We start from the raw sequence: 26,003 nt of genomic DNA, 5'->3' as shown, positions 1-26,003 counted from the left end.
GATAAGCAGTTTTCCAAATTCATTGAGATATTTAGAAAATTGCATATTAACATTCCTTTTGTAGATGCATTGCAACAGATGCTGAGCTATGCGAAATTTCTTAAGGAAATTTTATCAAACAAAAGGAAGTTAGAGGATGAGGAAACAGTGATGCTGACGGAGGAGTGCAGTGCCATTCTCCAAAAGAAGCTACCTCTGAAACTCAAAGATATAGGGAGTTTTACTATTCCTTACATTATAGGAGATATTACTTTTGATCGTGTTTTATGTGATTTAGGTGCTAACATCAATTTAATGCCTTTTTCTGTTTTCAGGAGATTGGGAATTGGTGAAGTGAAGCCAACGACCATGTCGTTGCAACTTGCAGATAGGTCCATATATAAAACATCCGCGGGGTATAGTTGAAGATGTGTTTGTGAAGGTGGACAAGATTATTTTTTCGGCAGATTTTGTCGTATTGGACATGGAGGAGGATAAGGAAATGCCTTTTATTTTGGGCCGACCATTTCTGGCCACAGGAAGAGCACTCATAGATATGCAAGAAGGAAAGTTACTGTTGAAGGTTCAGGATGAACAGTAACATTCAATGTGTTTGAGGCTATGAAGTTTCCATCCGAGACGGATTCATGATTTAGTGTTGATGTGGTGGATAAACTAGTAGCGGAGACCATTGAAGAGAATATTTCATAACTACCTCTAGAAGCATGTATTGCACAATCAATAATAGTAGACGTAGAGGAATCGAAAAAGAATGAATGTGCTAGATTGTTGGAAGCACTTCAGCCGATTGATGAAAACCAAGATCTTGAATTTGAGGAATTTGATTTTGAGAAAGAGAAGGCAAAGGAAAGAAATGAGGAAACTCCATAACTTGAATTGAAACCCTTACCTTCCCACCTCAAATACATGTATCTTGGGGAATCGGAAACATTCCCAGTAATCATCAGTTCAAAGTTGAGCAACTTGGAAGAAGAGCGATTGATTCAGGTTTTGAGAGAACATCGATCAGTAATTGGATGGACTATTTCGGATATTAGAGGCATCTCTCCATCTTTTTGCATGCATAAGATACTCATGGAGGATGATATCAAGCCTAGAGTTCAACCACAAAGAAGATTGAAACCTTAGATGAAGAAAGTGGTGAGAAAAGAGGTGGTGAAACTTCTAGATGCGGGAATAATTTATCCCATTTCTGATAGTCCATGGGTGAGTCCGGTGCAAGTGGTTCCGAAGAAGGGAGGTATCACAGTGGTAAAGAATGAGAGCAATGAATTGATACCAACTAGGACGGTCACAGGTTGGAGAGTGTGCATTGATAACTGAAAATTAAATGAAGCGACAAGGAAGGATCATTTCCCACTTCCTTTCATCGATCAGATGTTGGAGAGGTTGGCAGGGCATGCTTACTACTGTTTCCTGGATGGTTATTCATGGTACAATCAGATTGCCATCGCTCCTGAGGATCAAGAGAAGACGACCTTCACTTGTCCATATGGCACATTTGCTTACCGAAGGATGTCCTTTGGGTTATGCAATGCACCAGCCACATTTCAGAGATGCATGATATTGATCTTTGGTGATATGGTGGAGAGGTTTATAGAAGTCTTCATGGATGACTTCTCTGTTTTTGGTTCGTCCTTTGATAATTGTTTATCTAATCTTTCGTTTGTTTTGTAGCGATGTCAGGAGACGAACTTGGTGCTCAATTAGGAGAAGTGCCACTTCATGGTTCAGGAAGGGATAGTGCTTGGTCATAGAATCTCTAAAGACGGAATAGAAGTGGATCGAGCAAAGACGGACGTGATTGAGAAGCTGCCACCACCCTCCAATGTTAAAGTAGTTCGAAGTTTCTTAGGGCATGCGGGGTTTTATAGACGGTTCATCAAAGATTTTTCTAAGATTTCTAAACCCCTTTGCAATTTATTGATTAAAGATGTTGCTTTTGATTTTAATAATGAATGCATGCATGCTTTTCAAACTTTAAAGAAATTACTTGTATCTGTACCTATTATTATAGTCCCTGATTGGGGACTACCATTTGAATTGATGTGTGATGCTAGTGATTATGCTTTAGGAGCAGTGTTAGGACAACAGAAAAATAAAGTGTTGCATGTAATTCAATATGCTAGCAGAACACTCACTGATGCACAATTGAATTACACCACCACTGAAAAAGAATTGTTGGCTGTGGTTTTTGCTTTTGATAAATTTCGTTCATATTTGTTAGGTGCCAAGGTGATAGTCTACATGGACCATTCAGCACTCAAGCACCAGATGGCAAAGCAAGAAGTGAAACCTCTGCTGATAAGATGGATCCTATTGCTACAAGAGTATGAGTTGGAGATACGAGATAAGAAAGGGTCGAAAAATGAGGTAGCGGACCACTTGTCAAGGATTGAACGACCAATTCAAGGAAATGAAGAAGAAACCCAAATAAGAGAAACCTTCCCGGATGAGAAATTGATGAGAGTGGAGGAAGCACCGTGGTATGCAGATTTTGCAAACTACTTGTTAGCGAGAGTGCTCCCCATTGGCATGACCTTCGAACAAAAGAGAAAATTCTTCTCAGATTTGAAATACTATTTCTGGGAAGAACCATTCCTTTATAGACACTGTGTTGATCAGATGATACGTAGGTGTGTGCCGGAAGAGGAAATGGAAAGTATTCTAAGGCATTGTCATGAGAGGGAAGTAGGTGGCCATTTTGGAGGAGTTAGGACAGCAGCCAAGGTTCTTCAATCTGGGTTTTACTAGCCAACCCTTTTTAAAGATTCTTTCCGGATGGTTCAAGAATACGACCAATGTCAACAGAGTGGTAATATTTCAAAGAGGGATAAGATGCCGTTGAACAACATCCTTGTACTTGAGCTGTTTGATGTGTGGGGAGTTGATTTCATGGGGCCCTTCCCAAATTCTTTTAGGAATACATACATTTTGGTAGCAGTGGATTACGTATCAAAGTGGGTGGAAGCAGTTGCATTGCCATCTAATGATGCCAGGGTAGTGATTAATTTTGTGAGAAAGAATATTTTCTCAAGATTTGGAGTACTAAAGGCAATCATTAATGATGGAGGATCGCACTTTTGCAATAGGCAATTTGATGCTCTTTTGGGAAAGCATGGGGTAAAACATAGAGTTGCAACACCTTACCATCCACAAACCAGCGGGCAAGTGGAATTGTCGAACAGAGAATTGAAGGGAATTTTAGAAAAGACAGTAAATGCATCTAGGAAAGATTGGTCACGAAAATTGGATTATGCATTATGGGCATATCGAACTGTATTTAAGACTCCGATTGGAATGTCTCCATTCAGGATGGTTTATGGGAAGGCATGTCACTTGCCGGTAGAACTTGAGCATAAGGCCTATTGGGCAGTAAAACAGCTCAACATGGATTTACGAGCTGCTGGGGAAGAAAGGATGCTAACTTTGAATGAGCTCGATGAGTTCCGTCAGGAAGCTTATGAGAATGCTAGAATGTACAAGGAAAAGACCAAGAAGTGGCATGACAAGCATATCCGGAAGAAGAACTTTGAAGTGGGTTAGAAAGTGTTATTGTTTAACTCTAGACTTAGGCTTTTTCCAGGAAAACTTAGGTCAAGATGGTTTGGACCCTTCATAGTTACAAGAGTTTACCCATTTGGAGCGGTGGAAGTGTCACATGAAGAAAAAGGCACATTTAAGTTCAATGGCCAGAGGTTGAAGCCATACATCGACGGAGTGATGAGTTGCAAGTCAAGTCCTCTCCGGCTCGACATTCCAACATGAGAACTTAAAAGAGTCGAGCTTTCCGACTATAAACAAGCGCTACTTGGGAGGCAACCCAAGTGTTTTCATTTGTTGTTGTTTATTTTTAATTGTTTAGTTTTCCTATAATTTTAGATGAAGTCTAATTTGTGTGTTTCAGGTGAGTTATCGAATCAAGGCGGAAAACGGAATTGTCCAGTTTTTGCCGTGGCGAAACACATTTGTGAAAAATTGGAATTCGAAAAGTCCTAGACTTCACCGCGGCGGTGTGCTACTAGAATTGTTCGCCGCGGCGAAGAAAGTTGAGCAAAATTTTCAAAGGAAAATTTGCCGCGGCGAGTAGCTACTGGAATTGTTCACCGCGATGAAGAATTTGTCTTCGCTGCGGCATCGACTAGGTTTTTAAAAACCCTAAAATGACATGATGAACTTTGCCGCAGCGAAGTCTGCTTTATATAAATACCCACTTTTCGTTATTCTTTTTCCACACCACCCTTCAAACACATTTGAGAGAAAATTTTTTCACTTTCAATCTTGATCCTTTCCAGTGCATTTCCATCACTTCCTCTCACTCGTAAACCATCCCAAACACAAACACAACTCGATCTAACCAAGATTTTTGCGAAAAATTGAAGGAAATTTTTGATTCAAGAAATTGGGGGTTTTTGCAATCTAGGTGATTTTTGGCTAAATTGGTGGCGAATACTCCATTGTTTTGGTAAGATTTCACGTTCCCTAAGCTTTTAATCGAAATTTTTCGTGTTTAGAATTGAAGATCTGAAAATATTGATTGTGGTTGAGTTGTGGATTTTGGTGATTTGGTGCGTTAATTTTGTGTTGGAGGAAGTGTTGATTTTACATTGTGTGATATTGAGGAGTGTGGATTTTGATTTTTGGAGTATTTGGTTGATTGCGGAAAATTTGTAGTTTGGGGGTCATTTTGTAGTTTTTGGAAGTTGTGGTGCTTTGTAATGCTTTCTTTCTAGCTAGTATACTTGTAAAATAATCACTAAAACTCATTAAAAATATATATAAGAAAATACACATATATATACGAGTAATAAATTATGGGCCCATATTTAAGTTTTCTTTATATACAAATATTTACAAAATGTTCTAAAAAATAGCAACTTGACAGTGTAGCCCGACCCTTCCACTACGTGACGTTCCGAGCGACCGCAACTCACCTATTACCTGCAAAACATTAAAAACAACGGAGTGAGCACTAATGGCTCAGTAAGTAAACCCACTATGCTACCCTTCTCTCTCTCCGTTGCTTAAAATTCCAAATTTTCTTTCCTTATATCACATTTCCCGATTATTCTCTATTCTTTCCCTGTTCTTCTCTCTGTTCTTTCTCTATTCTTTATTTGCTTTGCTCTTTGTTCTTTCTCTATTCTTTCTCTGTTTTCTAATTTTTTCACTACCCATGATAATGAGCATGGTATTTTGCATATTCATGATGCAAATGCACAAATGCATAAATTATGCATTTTCTTTTCTATTTTTCTTATTCTTTTTCTTTATTTCTTTCTTTCTTTTCTAGTCTTTCTATTCTTTCTTTCTTTCTATTTTTTTTTTCTTTTTTTTCTAGTCTTTCTTTCTATTTTTTTTTCTTTTTTTTTTTTTTTTTCTATTCTTTCTATTCTTGCCGATCGGACTTGGTTGAGGCATAGATTTGGAGCCTTGGCCGTGTGAGTGAATTCTCTAATTCTGGGTACAGTCCTCATCCACACACACTTCTAACGGACTGTACATTTCTTCTTTCTGATTCTGAGGCCGCTCACTAAAGGCGGCGTGCATGTGGGACTATGTCACCACGGCTCCCATTGCAACAACCTTCTATTCTTTTTATCTTTTTTTACACTTCTTTAAGAAAAATTCAGATTTGAATATCTTTGGCTCCGTTTGTTCACAATTGGGTGTTTTGGAAAAGTTTTCTGAAAAAAGTTAAAAAAAGGTTGAATTGGGCGGGTATTATGATGTAAGATTAAAATTAATAAAATCCCCCTATATTTGTTTATTTACAAAACACCCCCTATAATAAAATCTTAAAAGTTAACAAAAACACCCCCAACCCAATGTCAAATACAGACAGCCGCCACCACCGCCGAGGGTGGCCGGGTTCACCGTATTGGCGCATGACCAGCTGGATCTTACCGTCGCGCCGATATGGCCTTTACCGCCAATCCACGTGGATCTGGCCGACAAAGGCCAGATCTACGGCCAGATCTGGCCGTATTTCTCGTCAACGAAGACCAACAAACGGTCGTCGTTGATGGTCAACGACGACCGTTTGTGGCCGTCGTTATAAACTGTTAAGGCCAAAATCTGGCCGTCATGGCTAGATCTTTGGCCTTAGATCTGGCCTTTCCGCCAGATCCACAGTGGATCTGACCGAAAAAGGCTAGATCGGCGCACTACCAGCCAGATTCAGCCAGTAGTGCGCCATTCTAACAGATTCCGGCCTTTTCCGACAGTGGTGGCCAGAATCTGGTAAATATGAATTACTGGGGTGTTTTGTTAATTTTTAAAAAAATATTAGGGGTATTAATTAATTATAAAATTAAGGGGTTTAAAAAAGTTGAATAATATTGGGAGTAGTATTTCCCAAAAATCAAAGTTTTGGGTATTTTACTTGTTAACTTTTTTGGGAATACTAAAAGTAGTATTCCCAATTGGCAACCAACGGAGCCTTTAATATTCTCATTCTTTTTATTTTCTCTTTAACATATTTAGGGCATTTTCATGCTCTTATGAATATGTATGCATGTAGATGGTCTCATGCTTATAATTCTTTCTAACTTCACAATTTAAATGCAATATGCATTATAGAATGCAACATGTCCTTCTCTACTATCTACAAACACTCCCAGTACACGTAATCATACTCATACATGCACTTCTCCTTGGCATTTCATCAAACAACTCATGTGCACAAATCACACTAATTTGGCTACACTTTTATCTCTATTTTAGACCACCAAAAATTTGGAATAAACTCCTCCATAATTAACACCAAATCTGCCCAAATCACACTTTAAAATTTTCACTTCAATTCTTCCAAATCTCATCCAAGCATTCATCAAATAACAACTACACCAACCAACTTCTCATGGATGGTTGTATCATTATTCAACACCAAATCCATCAGCAATTCTACATATAACACATATATATGCATAAAGAAAGTTCTCTACACAACATACTTAAATCATACTTAGGGTAGGATTTACTTGCTTTGATATGAGCAAATTCAACCTTTAAGAATCTCCTTTGATCAAACTCTCTTCCTCTTAAATCCTATGAGCATAAACCATCAAAATCAACACTTAAAAACTAAAATTCACTTCTTAGTGCAAGGATCTTACCTATAAACGTAAGATTGAAAATCCCCTCAAAAACACCAAAAACCTTTGAATTTCCTTTGAAGAAGCATTGAAGATTGACAGAAATAGAGGTGAAAGTGGCGTGCAAATGGGTAAGAGTGGCTAGGGTTTCACTCTTCATTGATATAACTAAAAAATTATATATATTGTTAGAGTAGGTGCCCTAGAGCCAATCAATTATTGTAGAATTGACTCTTTGTAATAATGTTCATTAATCAATAAAAGGCAATTTTATTCTATATTGCGTAACATTATTATACAATATGTATTGATATATGTCCTTAGATGGTACCGTGATGAGGTATTAAGTGTTTCAAATCTTGATAGTAAGAACCCTATGCACATATGGTGGCCATTCTAGAAACGTCCGTAGCCCCAATATTATTCTGAAGTAGGCACAGATACTATGGTAAGGCTATCATAGTGTTGAATGACCCTGTCAAAAGACAGTGACTAATCTCACTTGTCAAGCTGTTTGGTGACAACCTGGTGCAAACCATGGGTGCTTGCTGTAGGCGAATACCCGCAGCAAGTTCACTGGACTCCCACCAAAGATTCCATATGGATGGTAACCCCAGTGTCTATGGAACAAATCCTCTAACGAATGGTGGTGCATGTGATCCTTAGACTTAGATCACCGGAGCCCCTTGTGCACCGATGTGTGTAGTTTGACACTAGCTTAACGCAGTTCTTTCAGAGCTATCAATACGGTGGTGATTGGCTGCATCAAGGAGTGTATCAAGACTATGGTGGATTGACAGAGGATTCATCACTCCCGGGTACGGGATAAGTTATCTCACAACGCAATTCAGTATATGGCAATGACATTAAAACTGTGGCCACAGTGGGATTGAGTTGTTGCTCTATCCATTTATAATACGGGTCATTGGTCCAGAAACTGAATATTAATATCGAGAGTAACCGAAGGTTGACACTATTTCTATGCCTCTCTGTCGAGAAAACGTATGATGAAAAGATCGAATTGTACGGTAACCATATCATTGACAGGTAGCTACTTTGCTGAATCCGAATCTATCGGTGGCCATGATGCCTTGCTAGGGGCCAATCTTGGTCTGTGTATTAGTGAGACGATTATTGGTGTTAATCGCGATACTATACACTGCCGGTATGATGAGAGCCTATGTCACCCACATAAAAATAATTTAAGACTCAAGAAGAAAGAAGGGCGTTTTCGCTTTTTTAGGTGAAAGGGTATTTTAGTAATTTCACAGAGCAATTAATTTGCTGGGGTTGTAGCATTGATTTATTTGTTAGAAAAATTAAAAGTGAAATTACGTTTAAATATGTGTTGCATAATTAAATATATTATCATTATTGTTAAATGTTAATATAATATAATTGATTTTATTGAGACAATGATGGAAAAAAATATCCAATTGGAGTGTTTGGTAACATGGGGTGTTTGGGTTGGAGCCCAAGCCTATTCCATATGGGAATAGGGCAACTAAGTTTTAATATAAAAGAAAAGTGTGTGTGTTAATAAATGAATTGAATTTTTCTCTTTGAAAAGAAAACACACACAGAGCCCCTTGAAAGAAACTCCCACGCCAGTTTTGGTTTAGCCTAAAACAAATCTCTTTGATTTTTCTTCTTGATTCTTAAGGTAAGGAGAATTTGGCAAATCCCTTCTTAGTTCCTTGCGATTGTCTTTGTGTGAACTACGTGGGTTCGATCCTACCTTGGATCGGTAGCAAAACTTTCATTGACATTTGGAGGAGCCTTCAAATGTGCGTATGTTTCTTTTAACTCATGATTAACCTTTTGTTTAGATTTACTTTAATATAAATTGTAAAATTATACCCTTGATCTTGGCTCATCTAAACGATCCTTGTATTATATTTTTCGTTGTTTCCGCTGCATATATGGGACCGTTTACTAACATAGTTTCCCATTTTGCCCTTGCACTTTCTTTAAATTTATCATTCCCTTAGTCAATTACCATAATGCCCTCATTTTTATTGCATTCTCCATGAAATTCTATCTCTTTTCACTCCCCACAATTTCAACTAATTTTGAGTGAAAAGACCATTTTACCCTTAATGCAAGTTTAAGGCATTTTCTTCACATTTTCCTTAAAATAACCTTAGCAAAAATCAATTAAAGGCATAAGAACATAAATTAAATTATGTACCTCCATGTGGGCGTTACATGCTTGTGCAGGATTGAGTGTGGTTGTTCGTAGGGTGTTTAGAATTGAATTTGTTAGTTAAATTTGTTGTGGGAAAAATGCCGGTCAAAGTACCGTCCAAGGGGAAAGGAAAAGGAAAGAAAGTGGACAACCGATTTGTGAGTGATGAGGCTCGAAAACGCTATGAAGGGGCAACCCAAAGGAAAGATAAAGGATTTATCCCCGAGCATGGATTGACCACTGACCACGCTGACGAATGGAGTCAAGGGAAACTTTGGGGGTTGTTTATGAGTCAACTCGAGCATGCGGTCATAGAACCGATTGTGAGAGAGTTCTATGCCAACCTCCTTGAGTGTAAAGAGGGCGTTGTCTATGTAAGGGGGATTGATTACCTTTTGATGTTAAGGAGATCAACAAATTCTTTGAGTTACCTAAAATCTCCCGTGATGAGAATACAAAATAGAAGTCGAAACGGTTTGATGCTGGTGTAATACTTCCGGTCTTAACAAAACCAGGTACCAATTGGGAGGTTTCGAAGAAAGGAAAGAAGTCTATCAAGGGAACAAATCTGACTCTAATGGCTCGGTTGTGGCAATATTTTGTGAGTGCGAGGATGATTCCGGAGATGCATTATAGCACAGTAACTTATGAAAAGACATTGCTTCTCTATTCCATTACCACAGGGAAACAAATTCATGTGGGGAACATTATTTTGAACAGTATCAAGAATGCAGCTCAACCAGGGCGAGGCAGTTTCCCGGTCCCACATCTCATTACAACATTGTTCCTCAAAGCAGGAGTCGAGAAGACTGATGATGAACCCCTGATCCATGCTACCCCAGTCCTCGACTTAGACTATTATCACAAACACCTTGAACGTACAGACGATGAGCAACCTAGCATCAGGACAAAACGATAGAGAACCACACATGGAGCTACCACATCGTCCAGTTCCACAGCTATTATGAAGGAAATGATACAGTGGATGATGGGTCAGATGAGACGTATGTCAAAATGACAGGAATGGCTGGCAGAACAGACCCGAATGATCTATAATTTGCAACAAAGCTGCTGCCAGAAGATGGATATTGATATTTCGGCATTCTAATGGGCTGACTGGGATTCAGATGAGTGGATGGGCTCCGAGTCAGAAGAGGACGACACCGAGGGAGACGAGGAGGCCGACGAATGAGTCGGAACACATGTTTTGTATTTTTTTTTTTTTTGTTTTTATTTTGGTATTATTGTTGGGTATTGTGGAACTTTGAACTGATTTTTGATTTGTTTGTGGTTTGTTTTTGGATTGTTTTTCGTTTAGTTTTAATTTGTGTTGAACTTTTTAGTTGAAAAGACGAGATTAGGGTTGTAATATTTTCATATTAGTTCGTGAAATGTTTTCTAACACAGTGGACACCATAGTTCTCAATTGTGTTTACAGATTTTGGTGATGAAAAAGTCAAGGACCGGGTGTGCACAATGTTGAGCGACACTTCAGCTTCACGGATTAATCAGGGAACTATCTCGTAATTTTACAGATTTTGTTTTTCTATTCCTAATTTGTGCATAATGTGACATTGGGGACAATGTCATCTTTAGTTTGGGGGTAGGAAAAATTTGAGAATTTTTGAACATTTTATTTTATTTTATTTCTATGTTTTGTTGTGTATGCCAATGATGAATTGTATAAATCAATGATGAGATCAGGGTTGTTGGGATTTTATTGTTGAAAAATGTTAAACATTGCGTCAAGTTTTTGTTTATTGACTGGATTTTGATTGAGGTTTGTTGAGTGGTTTAGCCACCATTTTCATTTATTTTGGCATGCTTAGATTCATTTTATATGGTTAAGTAAAGTTTGATAATGTTGGTGGACTCTAGAACCTAGTAGAGAAGTGCTTGAGGCAAAATTCTAGGAATAGACATTGTTGAGGAAATGATTTAGGTATTTTTCGGAACGTTTGAACCTTTCCAGCCAACCCACGAATGAATTGTCCCTAGTCACCCACTTGAGCCTTATGAGATTATCATTGCGTTTTATTTTCTTGCAAATCAAAAAATTTCCAAATCCAACTACCCTAAACACATAATCATACCCTTTAGGAGAATTTTGGACTTAATGCAAACACAAGGAACCTGAAGAATTGTATGAATGAACTAAAGGAATAGTTTGGGGTTTGTGAGATGAGCAAAAAGAATAAGAGAGGTAGTTAACCTCAATTTGAATTATTTTTTTATTTTTTTTTATTATCTTCAATATATATATATATATATATTTTGAGAACTGCATTGCAGAAGCAAAAATAAGAATTGTGCATGGTTGAGGGTTGTTAATTGGTTGACATATTGAGTGATGGTTGAGAAAGGAAGTGGGAATTTGATTTAGTCTTAGTCTTTGCTTTAAGAAAACCAAATTCTTTTGTTTGCTTATCGTTTTCCTTTCCCGTGGAGCCCACTACCCGAGCCTAATGTTACAAGCTTGCAAAGACCTTTTGATTCTTAGCAATGTCTAATCCTCATTAGTGGAGAGTAGTTCGATATTTAGGCTTATGGAGTCTTTGCATTTCTACATAAAATAATCCGAGAAGTCAGAAGGTGGATTGAAGTGGGGATCACCTACTCGGGGGACCAATAGAGAAAGATAGTCGATGCAACTTATAACTTCTTGGAGTGTTGAACATTTTCTAGTAATAATTTTGCAACAACCTTTGAGATTTGTATAAATTCTAGGTAGTTTGTGTGTTGAGTTGAGTCTTATGTTTTTCTTTTTAATTTTTGTCAACTTTGCTGTTTTGCGTTTAATTGGGCGTTTGTTGTTTTTCTTTCATTTTTTTTTGTACCTGATGCTCGGGGACGAGCATGTCTTTAGTTTGGGGGTATTTGATAATCCGAGAATTATGCTGTTTTTATTTGACTTTTAGGCTGGATTTTAGATACTCTTTAGTTCATTTATGCCTGAATTGCCACTTATTTCTTTACATTTTGTGTTTCAGGCTAAAATGGACATTTTGAGCAAATAATGAGCAAATTGGAGTTTCTGGACTCAGAAGTAAGCAGATCTCAGAATTTGGGAGAGTTCTGAAGCAGAGTGAAGCACTATGAAGCTTGTTCCCATAGGAGAGCATCGAAGATCGAAGATTCAAGCAAAGAAGCAAGCGGAGGGAAATTTTGTAATTTCAGAATTCTTCATGGAGGTTTACCGCTACGAAGTTTGTTCTTCGCCGCGGCGAAGTCTACAGTTTTCAGTTTCTCTAAAACGCACAGTTTCAGTTTTAGGCAGAGTTTTAGGTTTTTGGGTGAGGTATAAAAAGGAAACTTTGCCATTTTGAGGGAGGTCGCATTTTCTTAGTCTAGAACAGCTCTTTCATCTTCTTAGTTTTGGTTTTTGATGAATTTGTGTTGAAAAGTGAGAAGATTTGGGATTAACTCTGGTGGATTCTTCAATTAGGGGAAATCTCTTGTCTTTTCCCTCATTTTGATTATGTTGAACTTTATGTTTATGGTTTTTCTTACTTATTGTATGGATTTAGCTATGAACTAACCCATTTTGGGTTAGGGTTTTGATGTAGTTCGGATTCTCATGCATTAAGCAATTGATTTTTATTATTTTCATATGCTATTGCAATGATTGTGGGGTTATTCTGTTTCAAATCTTATTAAGTGATGAACATGATGAGATTGAGAAATAATTCATGTTAAGCTTCTTGGGTAATCACTATTGTAGTATTAAATGCTAGAGATAGATTTAAGAATCAATGAAATCAATTTAGGATTCTGGGTGCTTAATGAGCTTAGAAGTTAGAACTATTAATCTTCAAATTGTTGGGTGCGGAAGTTTAATAGGGAAAAATAGGAAAACATAGCCTGAGAAGGTATGTTTACAATTTAGAGAATTCGATTTACAATCAATGCATGGGAATATGGAAATAGCATAATCTGTAGGTTTAATCCATAGAGTCCGAATGAAATCAAAACCCTACCCATTGTTTTAAACTAATATTACCTTGTTTTAAATTTTGTTTTCACATTTTAGCTTTCAATATTTAGAAATTCTGTTTTAGTTTTAAGTTAATTCTCTCCCTTTAATCCAAACAATTCGATTGCTCTAACTTGAAAACAGTAGAAAACTTAGTGCTTAGCAACCAATCCTCGTGGGAACGATACTCACTCATCACTTTATTACTTGTGCTACTAGTGCACTTGCTATTTATGCATGTTGTAGTTACAACTCATCACTCAAGTGCCCACCTTTGCTTCTCGGTGGTTTCCCACAACCGCGTTCTTTCTTCCTCTACTCGCAAGGCCCGCTCAAAGTTCGCTCATAGCTCCAGCTTTTTCTTGCCAGCCTCATTGGTAAGCCTGGCCACTGTCCTTTGGAGCTCTTTGATCTCCTCTCCCGTCTTCTCTAGCTCGGCCTTCTGGAAGTCCACCGTGTAGAGCGTAGAATTCCTCTCCGACAAGTACTAGTTCACCTGAACGGTGGATAGGTTTATCTCTGTTTGCGTAGCCTCTAAGTCCTGTTTCAGCTGCGCGTTCTCCTCTTTTAGCTCGACGAGTCTTCTGCTGGGCCAAGTGCATAGCGAGCAAAGACTGCATAGCAAAAGGAACAGGGGGTTAAATTCCATTTCATTGAAAAAGCGAGGGAAATATAAGAAAGTCCTTGACGAGGATGAACCCTCTTACTTGGCTTTGCAGCTGAAATGCCATGGTCATCAAGTCCACAGGGTTGGAAGCCATAAACTATTTAAAGGCCTTTGCGAGCTGGCACTCTAGTAGGATGAACATCACCGGCTGCAAGTGCTCTAGGAATTGCCTCATAGAGTCCAGCACAGGTGTGCCAGTTCCGATAGCAGGTGGCGTCTCGCTCATCGTCTCTTTACCCGCTTTTCTCCCAGGAGCCGAGGTCTCCCCTTTCCCCCTGTGTGAACCCTCATGGGCAAATATAATGCTAGTCGCGCGCCTAGAGGGCCCTCTCGAACGAAAGGCCTGGTAAGGCTGCGACCTTCCAAGTTGAATACCCAAGCCTTCCGGCTCGGACTCTGATTCCTCAACCTACAGCTTCTTCCTTTTCTTGGATTTCTGGGGCCACAGTCTTCTACTTAGGATGAGTAGTCGCAGGCTGAGGAGTGTTTGCTAGTTGTTCGACAGGAGTTGGTGCTCCCATCGGCCTTTCTCCGATGGGGATACCATTGGGGCCTGCATCGATTGGTCCCATGGCACCAACCCTAGGGAAGACAAACCCTCTGGCTCTCAGCGACCTGGGCACTTTGAGTGGCATGGTCGCTGCATGCAAATATCATTAGCAAAATAGTTCGTTGCATACAAGAAATAAGATTGGCTAAGGCTACGGACATTTACTCGGTAAGGATTCCAAGGTCGCTTCGGAATTAAAAAAGCCATACTTCCTCAAGTTAGCGGTCATCATGAGCAGTTTTGCATCGTGACTCTGATCGAGCAGAAAATAAAAAGCTGTTATTTTGTTAAAGTTAGTGAGAGCCGTCAACCTGGTTGTCTTGTTTCCTGCGAAGACACAGAAGAGTTCGTTAGCAAGATTAAAAGAAAATAAATTCACCAAGTAAAAGAAAGGAAGACCTACTCGGCTCCCTAAAATGGCAAATGACATTGTAATTGAAAAAGAAAAACTTCATCTCATATGCCTCGACATTACTGGGGTAATTGAATATGCCTCCCTCGATCGTGGATCGCTTTAAGAGGTAATAAGAGTCCTTATCCTTGCTCTTTTTCAAATAATACGAGCAAGCGAGCTCTAGCGTAGTCAACTCGTCAAGATCATTCTTGCCACACGCGATATACATAGCCACGGTTATCATATATGCATTGGGCGTCAGCTGTAAAGGTGCGACCCTAAAGTGATCGAGGATCGACCTTATATAGGGATGGAAGGGAATCAACGCTCCGTATTTGAATATATTCTCAGAGATTGCAGCCATTCCCTCTAGCAGATTCCGAGTTGTATGCGTCCTGTACTGGTAGATGCCTACGCTAAGTGCGTATTGGTCAACTACTTTCTATATTTCCTCTTCGGTGGCCACCGATAGAATTTCTTGTGAGGGACCTGCTAGGACGTCCTACACCAGCGAGCTCGTCCCCTTGTCTGTCTTGGTAGCTAAAGGGTCCATCTCTTCAATGGTTTGAAAAAGAGCGACATGCAGGGATTACTCAGTCTTCGTACAAAGTTTTGTACAATGACGTGGAAGAACAGAAAAACACAATGTGTCTTCCTTAAACCCTAGAAAAGCCTTAAGAATCCTTGGGGATCACCCCCAAAGATTCATGCCCTAGAAGAAAGCCCATTCTCCGTTCGACTGCCCACAAACACCTACTGTTATCGCAAGGTTATCTACAAAACAGAAAAAGGAAAGTAATGGAAGGATCTTCCTTACCTCTTGGATGTGGGGATTGAACTTCCTACTATGAACGTCAAATGCGCACCAACTCGAAGGATGGAAAATCTGGTCTTGTGAAAGCTTCTTTCTTTTTCTGAAAGAGTGAGTGTTGTGACATTGCTTAAGGCAAGCCTGGGATTTTATAGTGGAGAAAACGACGATTGGTTTTCCCGAAGCCAAGCGACGTTTAGGCAGAATCATCTCTCGTCGTTGATCGAGACCACATGTCGTCAATCAGCGAGAATGAGTAACCGCCACACTTCAAGAAATTCAATCTTCGCTTCTCTCCGTTGAAATAATCAAGCGACGACTCGTTTCCCTCCTCCACATTAAATGCGCTCTCATCCGCATTTAGTGCCCTGATAAAGACTATCGTTTCAGCATGACTTACATTTAATGCACATGGCTGGCACTTATTGCGCACAGGACACGTTTGTTAGAATAAAGGATACTTCATTAATGGATCAGTTGTCAAAGCGCAGCGGATAACATCTGAAGAGGTTGTTGGAATAGAACACTCTTCGTCGCACGTCAGTTGCGGATCGATGTGATTCCTTGCCTTTAGCAAAAATTTGCTAAGTATAACCAGGTCCCAGACCTCGATTAAGTCAAGAGGCACATCAATACGGCACTTAATATGTAATGTTTTCTCTCTCTAGCTAGTATACTAGTAAAATAAACAGTAAAACTCATATAAATAGGAAAATCTATACATGTAAATGAGTATACAAAAGTTGGGCCCATTTCTTTTATTATACACAAAACTATACATTAAGAAATAAAAGTGCTCAAAATAAACTTGACAGTGGTTGCCAGACCCTTCCGCTCATGACATTCCCTCTGATTGCATCTTATCTCCTACCTACAAAAACATTGAAAACAATGGGGTGAGCGCTAATTGCTCAGTAAGTAAACCTGCTAAGCTACTCCTCTCTCTCTATTGTTCAGATTCTGAATTTCTTTCCTTACAAACATTTCTCTCTTCTTCTCTATTCTTTGCTATTCTTTCTCTCTGTTCTTTCTCTATTCTTTCTGTGTTCTAGTTTTTCTCACTTACTGACATGTAAGTACCACTAGAGAAACTAATTCTGAATAATATAAATGACATGTTGCATGTGCATAAATGCATACAATAATGCATTTTCTTTTCTGTTTTCTATTGCTCTTCTTTCTTTCTTTTCTGTGTTCTATGCTTTCTTTCTATATTCTATTCTTTCTTTCTGTATTCTATTCTTCTTTCTTTCTTTCTTTTTGTTCTTTCTTTCCATTCTTTCTGTTCTTTCTTTCTGTTCTTTTTGTTCTTTCTTTCCTATTATTTCTTTACCGATTAGATTTGGTTGAGGCATGGATTCAAAACCTTGGCAATGTGAGTGGGTATAGTCCTCATCTACATGCACTTCTAATGGACTGTACAATTCTTCTTCCTATTCTATAGCCGCTCATTGAAAGCGGTGTGTATGTAGGTATATTCTGTTGGTACAGTTCTCATCCACATGCATTTCTAACAAACTGTACTCTTTCTTCTTTCTGATTTTGAGGCTGCTTACTGAAGGTGGCGTGCATGTGGGGCTATTCTCTTCTGTCACTCATGGGTTCTCCATCGCAACAACTTGTTCTTTTCTTCTTTTAAAGCATTCTTTAATAGTTTTTCTTTCTTTCTCTTTATTCTTTAAGTTCTCATACATATGTGTAACGCCTACTTTGAGGTACATCATTTACTCAAGTTATTTGCCTTTTAATGTTGCATGTTGGCCTAAGTTAAATGGATATGTGTTATTGTTGCTTTTATGCCCTTAGTTTTGCTTATTTCAATTGAAAAATCAACATTTGCAAACTTCGTCGCGGCAAAGGAATCTTGTCGCCGCGGTAATGAACTTTTCCCAAATTGGTGTCAGAACTTCGCCGAGGCGAAGAACTCTCTGGATTTTTTCGCCAAGGCGAAGAACCGTGAGAAAATTCTAGAGAAATCTTCCTTAGGGGCAAAATGACTATTCTACCCCTAATTAGTTGAAAATGTGGGGAGTGAAAAATAAGGAAATTTGATGGAGAATGTAATAAAGGTAAGGGCATTAGTGTAAATGATTAAGGGACAAAGATGAAATTTCCAATAAAGTGTAAGGGCAAAATGGGAAAGTATGCCTATAAAATGAGATAGTAAGGGTTCAAGCACAAAGACTCTATCATTCTCTACTCCCTCTTACGCCAACTTCTCTCATCTCTTTATCTATTTGCTAAAGGAAATTGAGGGCTTTTGGTTGGATTCTTATAAGGATTTGATCCTAAGCATCAAGAGGTAATGATTCTTGTTCTAGACATAAGATTAAGTTGTGTTAATGTTGAATTCTTATTAAGTTTATGCTTAGGGTTTAAGAGAAAGAACAAGTCCAACAAGGATAGGGAACTTTTGTGCAATTCTTCAAGCATAAGGTAAGTAAATCCAATCCTAACCTCTTTGTTTGAGCAAGTAAAGCATAAAGATTGTGTTATGTGGATTTTTTTATGAAGTCCATATGCTTGAGATTTGTGTATGAACTTGTTATTAAGTTTGATGATGATCCATGAATGGGTCATGAGAAGGGATGGTTGAGTTGATAGAAGTTGGGTTGAATTTAGAGGGAGTTTAAGAACATTTATGAAGTGTATTTTCTATGCTAGGATTTGAGATGATTCAAGGGAGTTTTACTCTCATTATGGATGGTGTAAGAAAGAAGGAGAAGTATAGTTAAAGTAGACTTGAAGTATGCATGCATGATGTTTGATGAAATGCCTAAGAGAAGCTTATGCATAAGTAGAGAAACTTATTTTTGTGCAACATAGCATAATTACATTGCATAATTGCACTTAAGGAAGAAACATAAGCACGAGCCATCCATATGCATATACTTACATATGCATGAGAATCTAAAGAAAGAATAAAGAATTCATAAGAATTAAGAAAAAGAAAGAAAAGCACTAAAGAATTAAAGAAAGAAAAAGTGTTAAAGAAGAGAAAAGAATAGGTTGTTGTGATGGGGAACCCGTGAGTGCTAAGAAGAAGAAATTCCCACATACATGCCACCTTAATTGAGTGGCATAAGAAGAAGAAGAATTTACACGACCCGTAAGAGTGTATGTGGATGAGGGTTGTACCAAGAAGAATTCCTACATGCGCGCCACCTTAATTGAGTGGCCTAAGAAGAAATAAAGAATTTGTACAGTCCGCAAGAGTGCATGTAGATGAGGACCATACTCACTCACACTGCTAGGGTTCCGAATCCATGCATCAACTGAGTCCGATCGGCAAAGAAAGAAAGAAAGAAAGAATAAGAATAAGAATAAGAAAGAATAAGAATAAGAATAAGAAAAGAAAGAATAAGAAAGAATGAGAAAGCTTGAATAAGCAAAGAAAAGAAAAGAAAAGAAAAACAAGAAAGAAAAGAGGAGCTTAAGCAAGCAAGAAAAGAAAGAAAAGAATATAATAGAAAGAAAAGAAAAGAAATAGAAAAGAAGAAAGAAAATGCATTTTCTATGCATTATTGCATATGCATTTCATTCATGCATATTACCATGACTTCTCTTATGGTTAGAAAGAATTAGAAAGAAAGAACAAGGAGAAAGAAAGAACGGGGAGAATTAGAAAGAAAGAAAGAGCAGTAAAAATTAGAAACAGAGAAAGAACTAAGAAGGAAGAAGAAGAGAATTAAGTAAGGAAAGAACAAAGAAGAAGTTGCGGGGATAAAAGAGATAAAGGATTTACTTACTGAGCATTTTTATGCTCACTCCGTTGTTTCCCATGTTTTGCAGGAAACAGGTTAGCAGCGATCGGAGGGATGTCGGTAAGTGGAGAGAAATGACATTACTGTCCACCTTTGTAAAAGCTTATATATATGTTATTTTGCTATGTACAGAATAATATATGTTTAGTAAAGAAAATTTTTGGGCCCATCTATTTTTCATTTGCTATAAATATACTTTTATCATAGTATATTTTTTCTAAGTATACTAGTAGAAAGAAGTCTTTACAATATGTATATGTATGCATGTAGATGGTTCATGCTTGTTATTCTTTCTAAATGCAAATGTTTAAATGCAAGAATGTCATGTAGCATAAAAATAAGTCATTCTCTACCATCTACAAGCTCACATCAAGATCACAAGTGAATAAACTCATGCATACACTTCTCTTGGACAATTCATCAAACATATTGCATGCACTCTCAAACCCTACTTTGGCTACACTTCTACTTCTTTCTCAAGCCACAAATATTTGGAGTAAATCTCCCTTAAATCAATACTAAAATTGGCCAGGAAAATACACTCCATAAATTCTACTCAAACTCTTTCTAATTTCAAGCAAACTTCCATCAATCACCATACAACAAATTCCTCTTCTCATGGCGGAATTCTATTCATCAATAAACATCAATCTCATCAACAATTCTTAAAATCATAGGCACATACATACATGTAAAAATTCTCTACTCAATTGATTTCTCAAATCATAACTTGGGTTAGATTTACTTACCTTGAAAGTGAGCAACTCAACACTCCAGTCTTCTCTTGACACAACTTTCTTTCTCTTTCTTTCTCTTACACCCTATTAACAACAACCATAAGAATTCACCACTTAACAAAAATTAAAACTCATATCTGGGTGCAAGAGTCTTACCGTGAGGCTTAGGATTGGAAATCTACCAACTTAGACCAAAATCTATGAATTTCCTTTGAAAATTGATTGAAGGAACTTGAGAGAATTTGGGTAGAGAGTGGCGTGAAAGACAAAGAAGAATGGCAAGGGTTTCATCTTAAGCTCTTAATATAACAAAAAGTTGCTCATAGCTTCCCATTTTACCCTTACACTTTCCATGAAATTCCATCTATGTCCTTTAGTCAATTACCAAAAAGTCTTCATTCCATTGCATTCTCCATGACATTCTATCTCTTTTTACTCCTCACACTCTCAACTAATTATGGGTGGAATAACCATTTTGCCCATGAACAAGATTTTCCCCAAAATCACTAAAATTTCCAGGGAGTTCTTCGCCCCGGCGAAGCACTTTCTTTGCCCCTTCTGCCACGAAGTTGGGTAGAATGTACAATGCCGTGACGACAAACTTCCTTTGCCGCGGCGAAGTCTGCAAAATTTTTCTTTAACAAATTTTCATGCATTCAGCTTGAAATAAAGGCATAAAGACTTTAAGACATGAATAAAATTTCATACCTCACTGTGGGTGTTACAGAATAGGGTCTGATTTGGGTCATCAATCTTGTGGAAGGAGACCATATCAGGTCGCTCATAGGAAAATGTTTTGCGACCTCCTTGTAGCCAGGTCGGATCGACCAGACGTCATTCGGGACATCAAATCAAGGCATAATTGTGAAGTTCTCAAGGTTTGATTCTCAAACCTTAAAAACTAGGGGACTTCTATTATGCCTAAAAAGGTAAGGCTAACACAGAGTCTTGTCAGCATGGGGTGGTCAGAACTTGGGAAATTTCTGTGACCATTCAAACGCAGCCACGTCGCATAATGACGTAAGTGGCATGCCCCTGTTAGTGCAGTGGGTGAGTGCCAAGTTAGCGGATGGTTGGAAATCGTCCACGTGTCCAATCCCTACATAAGTCGAGGAAATCACTTGGGCAGGTGAGCAATGAGACGCAGAGAAGGATTTGCACGGTACCCACCCACTTACAGATTTAGTAATCATAACCTTGATTTATCCCACTATAAATAGAGGTCTTCCCTCTCATTTGCGGGGTTAGCTAATTTTACTCTAGAATAGCTTACTCTCTCTCTCTCTCTCCTCTCTCTCTCTCTCTCTTGTATTCTCTGAGCTGTAACTTAGCTCGCTGAATGCAACCTGACCTTACTCATTAATACAATATCAGTGGACGTAGGATTCGCTTTTGAGCATCTGAACCACTTTAAACATTGCCTTTCACCCTTTATTAAATTCAATCCCCTCATATCACGTGTGACTTCTAATTCTCTTTAGCATTTCCCACGTGCGAATAGTTGGTGTCAAAATCAAGCATCAACAATATTAATTTGCAATTGTATGTCATCCTCATCTTTAATGAAAATGCTCATCATCTCGGATGTCATTTTCCTAATGTCAAACAGACACAGTCATAACAATAAACCCTAGAAAATACTCATTTTTAATGCAGTGATCTACTAAAAAAAATTATTAAAGTATTCTAAAGTAAAACTTATACAACAGTCTAGCAATAAAAATTTTACATTAATTTTATTTTAAAAAAAAAAAAAAGACGGATTTGTGCTGACCTGAGTTCCTGCTTTCGATTGCCACAACCAGCTCTAGCTCACAGGGATGAAAAGATAATGAACTTTGGGCTTTGCTTCCACAGGACTTCTTGTAATATAGAGGATCAATCACCACATGTTAATTGTTTGGTTCATTGCGCTTCCTGGGAAAATTGCAAGTACAATTTAATTAAAGTAGCTTTGATTACATTAATAAATATGGGGCCTTTTTGCCACCAAAATTGCAGTTTATATATAAATGACTTGAAAGGTGCATGTTGACCTAAGTGCTCTTGATAAGAGCTTGAAATTTTATATTTTTTTAGTGATTTAATTGGATTATTTATGGAAAAATGCGTTTAAATTATGGAATTTGAATTAATTCTTTCATAAATACCTTTTATGGGGATCACGGGTGTATTTTGAGTATTTTCAGGTTCAAACAGATATTTAAAGGGAAAAGAATGATTTCGATGGAATTCATGACGCGTAGGAACAAACGGTACAAGAATCGGAGTTGAAACGAGAAAGTTGTGACACGTCGAAGATACAACCTAAAATCTGGAAATCCTTCAAGATGAGCATGCTTCAATGTTTCTGTCATAACTTGAGCTGTAGAAATCGGAATTCAAAGATCCTGGTGGCATTGGAAATCTTATTCAAAGAGCTACAAAGTTTGTGTTTATGACTTTACCAAATTCTAAAGATCACAGACTCATTGGATAAAAAGAACGATCGTCATAGCAACTGTTCTTACCGCCGCGGCGATGGGTCATGGGCCTGTTAGGTTAATGCATTATCCTAGTCCGAATCTGAATGGGTTGAGGCATTTAACTTTTTCCTAAGTAAGATCAAAACCCTAGGACTATAAATAAGGGTCTTTAAGTAGTTTTGGGGGAGTTTTTAGAGAAGGAGAAAGGATGGCTACTATTTTGGAGATTGGAATTCTTGAAGTTCTCGTTCACCAATTAGAGAAGTGTTTATATTTGTCTTTCTTGAACTCATGTTATTGAATACAATGATGGTTTTTATTATTGCAATTATGAACTAAATTTCTTTTTTCTAGGGCTAAAGATGTAGCCCAATTTATGAATATGTGTTGACTTTATTGTTGTTAACTCTTATTGAGCATTAATTCTAAGTTTTATTATTGTGTGTAATGCTTTCAATTCTTAAGGATCCAAGAGTTGAATGATATCATGGGTTGGGTTGAGATCGAGAGATGAAACCTGATTTGTCTAAGGTAATAAAACCATAGATTGAGCGAACGTTGGAGATAGGTTACCGCGATCTATGAGGCTATGGTAAATTCTATAGAACTTAATGATCTCTTAGCTCCTAAATCCAACTTAGAGACCTTTTGGGTTGTTGCTTAAGGGTTAATTCGCTAATTGTTTGAGAGAAAGTTAGTGGAATATCAGGGAGTTTGGCCTTCAGAATAAGCTTAATTAGGTTAGCAATAATTGTCAATGCATAGGATTAAATTGGTGTGAAATCTATGCCCTAGGTTTAGTCATATTGATCTGTTTACCAAAGTATTAATAAAATTATATTTTTGTTTAGTTTTTAGTTTTTTTTCTTTTTCATTAAATTCATTCTTAAAACTCTGTTTCATCAAATAGCAACAAAATAGACTAGTTTGGTACTTGGTAGGTAGTTTTCTTGGGATTCGACACTCGTTTACTCGAGTTTTATTACTTGTGCGATTTTGTACACTTGCGAATAACCTGTCAAGTTTTTGGTGCCGTTGCCGGGGAACTATTTTGTTTTACCAATATCAATAAGAAATATTTAGTTGCTAATTTGATTTGTTTTATTTTTGTTTAGAAATTAATTTTTATTTTTGTTTGTTTTGTTTGTTGCTTTTAGCTAGAATCTGGAGAGTTTACGTTCAAGAGGTGGTGGTGATCTTAATCCACTAGATTTTGAGATCAAGAGAACGGCTGAACAATTGAGGAAAGAAAAGAGGCAAGCTGACTTTGAAAAATCAATGCTAACACAGGAATTGTCAATCCCAATGTGGAAAATCAAGAGAATGAGAATGAGGATACGTTAGGAGGAAATGCAATGGGTGGAGCAATTGTGGTTCAAAGAGCATTGAAGGACTACTCTAGTCCTACTATTAATGGGTACTATTCTAGCATCATGAGACCACCCGTTCAAGCGAATAATTTTGAGATTAAGCCAGCAATTATTCAAATGATTCAACAGTCGGTCCAATTCGCTGGGTTACCTAATGATGATCCCAACCTGCATATCGCCAATTTTTTGGAGTTATACGAAACATTTAGGCATAATGGAGTATCCGATGACGCAATTAGGCTAAGGATTTTCTCATTCTCACTTCGGGATAAAGTTAACGCTTGGTTGATTTCTCTGCCATCTGGGAGCATCACCACATGGAACGAGTTAGCTCAAGCGTTCCTTACTAAATATTTTCCACCTGCCAAGTCTGCCAAGCTGAGGAGTGAGATTACCAACTTTTACCAACAAGATTCGGAGTCATTGTATGAAGCATGGGAAAGGTATAAGGATCTCTTACGGAGGTGCCCTCACCATGGTTTACCAATCTGGTCGCAAGTGCAAACGTTCTACCAAGGGTTGCTACCAACTATTCAAGCTATGATTGATGCTGCAAGTAGGGGAGCCTTGAACAATAAAACACCAGAGGAAGCATACAACACCAAAACACCAGAAGAAGCATACAATTTGATCGAGGTGATGGCGAACAACAACTATATGAGGACTCCAGAAAGAAATTCAGCAAGGAGATTAGCGGGAGTGCACGAAGTTGACAGTTACACCGCATTGGCTGCTCAACTTTCAAACATCCAGAAGCAATTAGGTAATGTGTTAAAAATAAATGCAATTGAATCTTCTTCTCTAACATGTGACCTTTGTGCAGGAAATCATTCATCCAAGTATTGTCAAGAAGGGAACCCGTTTGCTCAGCCTGAACAAGCCAATTACGTCAATAATTTCCAAAGGGGGCAAGAGAATCCACATTCCAACATATACAATCCAACATGGAGGAAACACTCGAACTTTTCATGGAGAAACAACAATGAGCAAAAACAACCTCCTGTTTTTCAAACTCAAGAGCCAAAATCTAATTTAGAGAATGTGCTAACCAAGTTCATTGAAGAGACAAGCAAGAGGTTTGAGAAGACTGACATCCTTGTTCAAAATCAATTAGCCTCTATTAGGAACCTTGAGACTCAAATTGGGCAAATCCATAACATATTAGCGGGAAGAGTTCAAGGAGTTTTGCCAAGCGATACAGAGAAGAATCCCAAGGAACAAGCACATGCAATCACCTTGAGGAGTGGACAAATTTTGGAAAATTCAAAAGGTGAAAAACAGGAGCAAGAATAAGAGAAAGATTTGAAGGAAGAGCAGAAGAACGATCGCTATGGCGATGAAATTAATTGCCGCAACAATCATGAGAATTCGGAGAAGCTTGTCAGTAATAAGGACGATCGTTGCGGCGATGAATCTGGTGGCCGCGGCAAGGTGAATCTGCTTCCAATTCGTCAAAATTTTCAACTCATCGCCGCGACGATGAATCTGGTGGCCGCGGCGAGTGTGCATCTAAGCAAAAACTTTCTTCGAGCCAGGCAACCCTTCCATACCCACAATGGTTGAAGAATCAGAAGCTTGATAAGCAATTCGGTAAGTTTATTGACATGTTTCGAAGTTTACATATTAATATCCCTTTTGTTGATATCCTAGAATAGATGTTGAAATATGCGAAGTTTTTAAAGGAGATCCTCACGCACAAGAGAAAATTCAAGGAACACAAGAAAGTTATGTTAACGGAGGAATGCAGCGAGCGAATTCAAAAGAAATGACCACCTAAACTATGAGATCCAGGGAGTTTTACTATCCCTTGTATTATTGGTGTTATTTTAATAAGGTTTTACGTGATTTAGGGACAAGTATAAATTTAATGCCATTTTCCATTTACAGGAAGCTTGGATTAGGAGAAGTGAAGCCAACCACCGTGTCGCTCCAATTAGCTGATCGATCAATAACATATCCTAAGGGGGTGGTAGAAGACATCTTGATT

At 38.0% G+C, this 26,003-nt stretch overlaps 1 non-coding gene across 1 annotated transcript; it reads right to left on the bottom strand.

Annotated features, from left to right (window-relative positions):
• Positions 1–24,391: 24,391 nt before the first annotated feature.
• LOC116128059 lies at positions 24,392–24,498 on the bottom strand. Its single transcript, XR_004127678.1, has one exon. It is a non-coding gene; the product is annotated as a small nucleolar RNA R71 (small nucleolar RNA).
• Positions 24,499–26,003: the final 1,505 nt, after the last annotated feature.

Source organism: Pistacia vera, unplaced genomic scaffold (genome assembly GCF_008641045.1).
Source record: "Pistacia vera cultivar Batoury unplaced genomic scaffold, PisVer_v2 Contig196, whole genome shotgun sequence".
Taxonomy (NCBI): Eukaryota; Viridiplantae; Streptophyta; class Magnoliopsida; order Sapindales; family Anacardiaceae; genus Pistacia; species Pistacia vera.
Note: the sequence above shows the minus strand (reverse complement) of the source record. Positions and strands in the feature narration are given on the sequence as shown.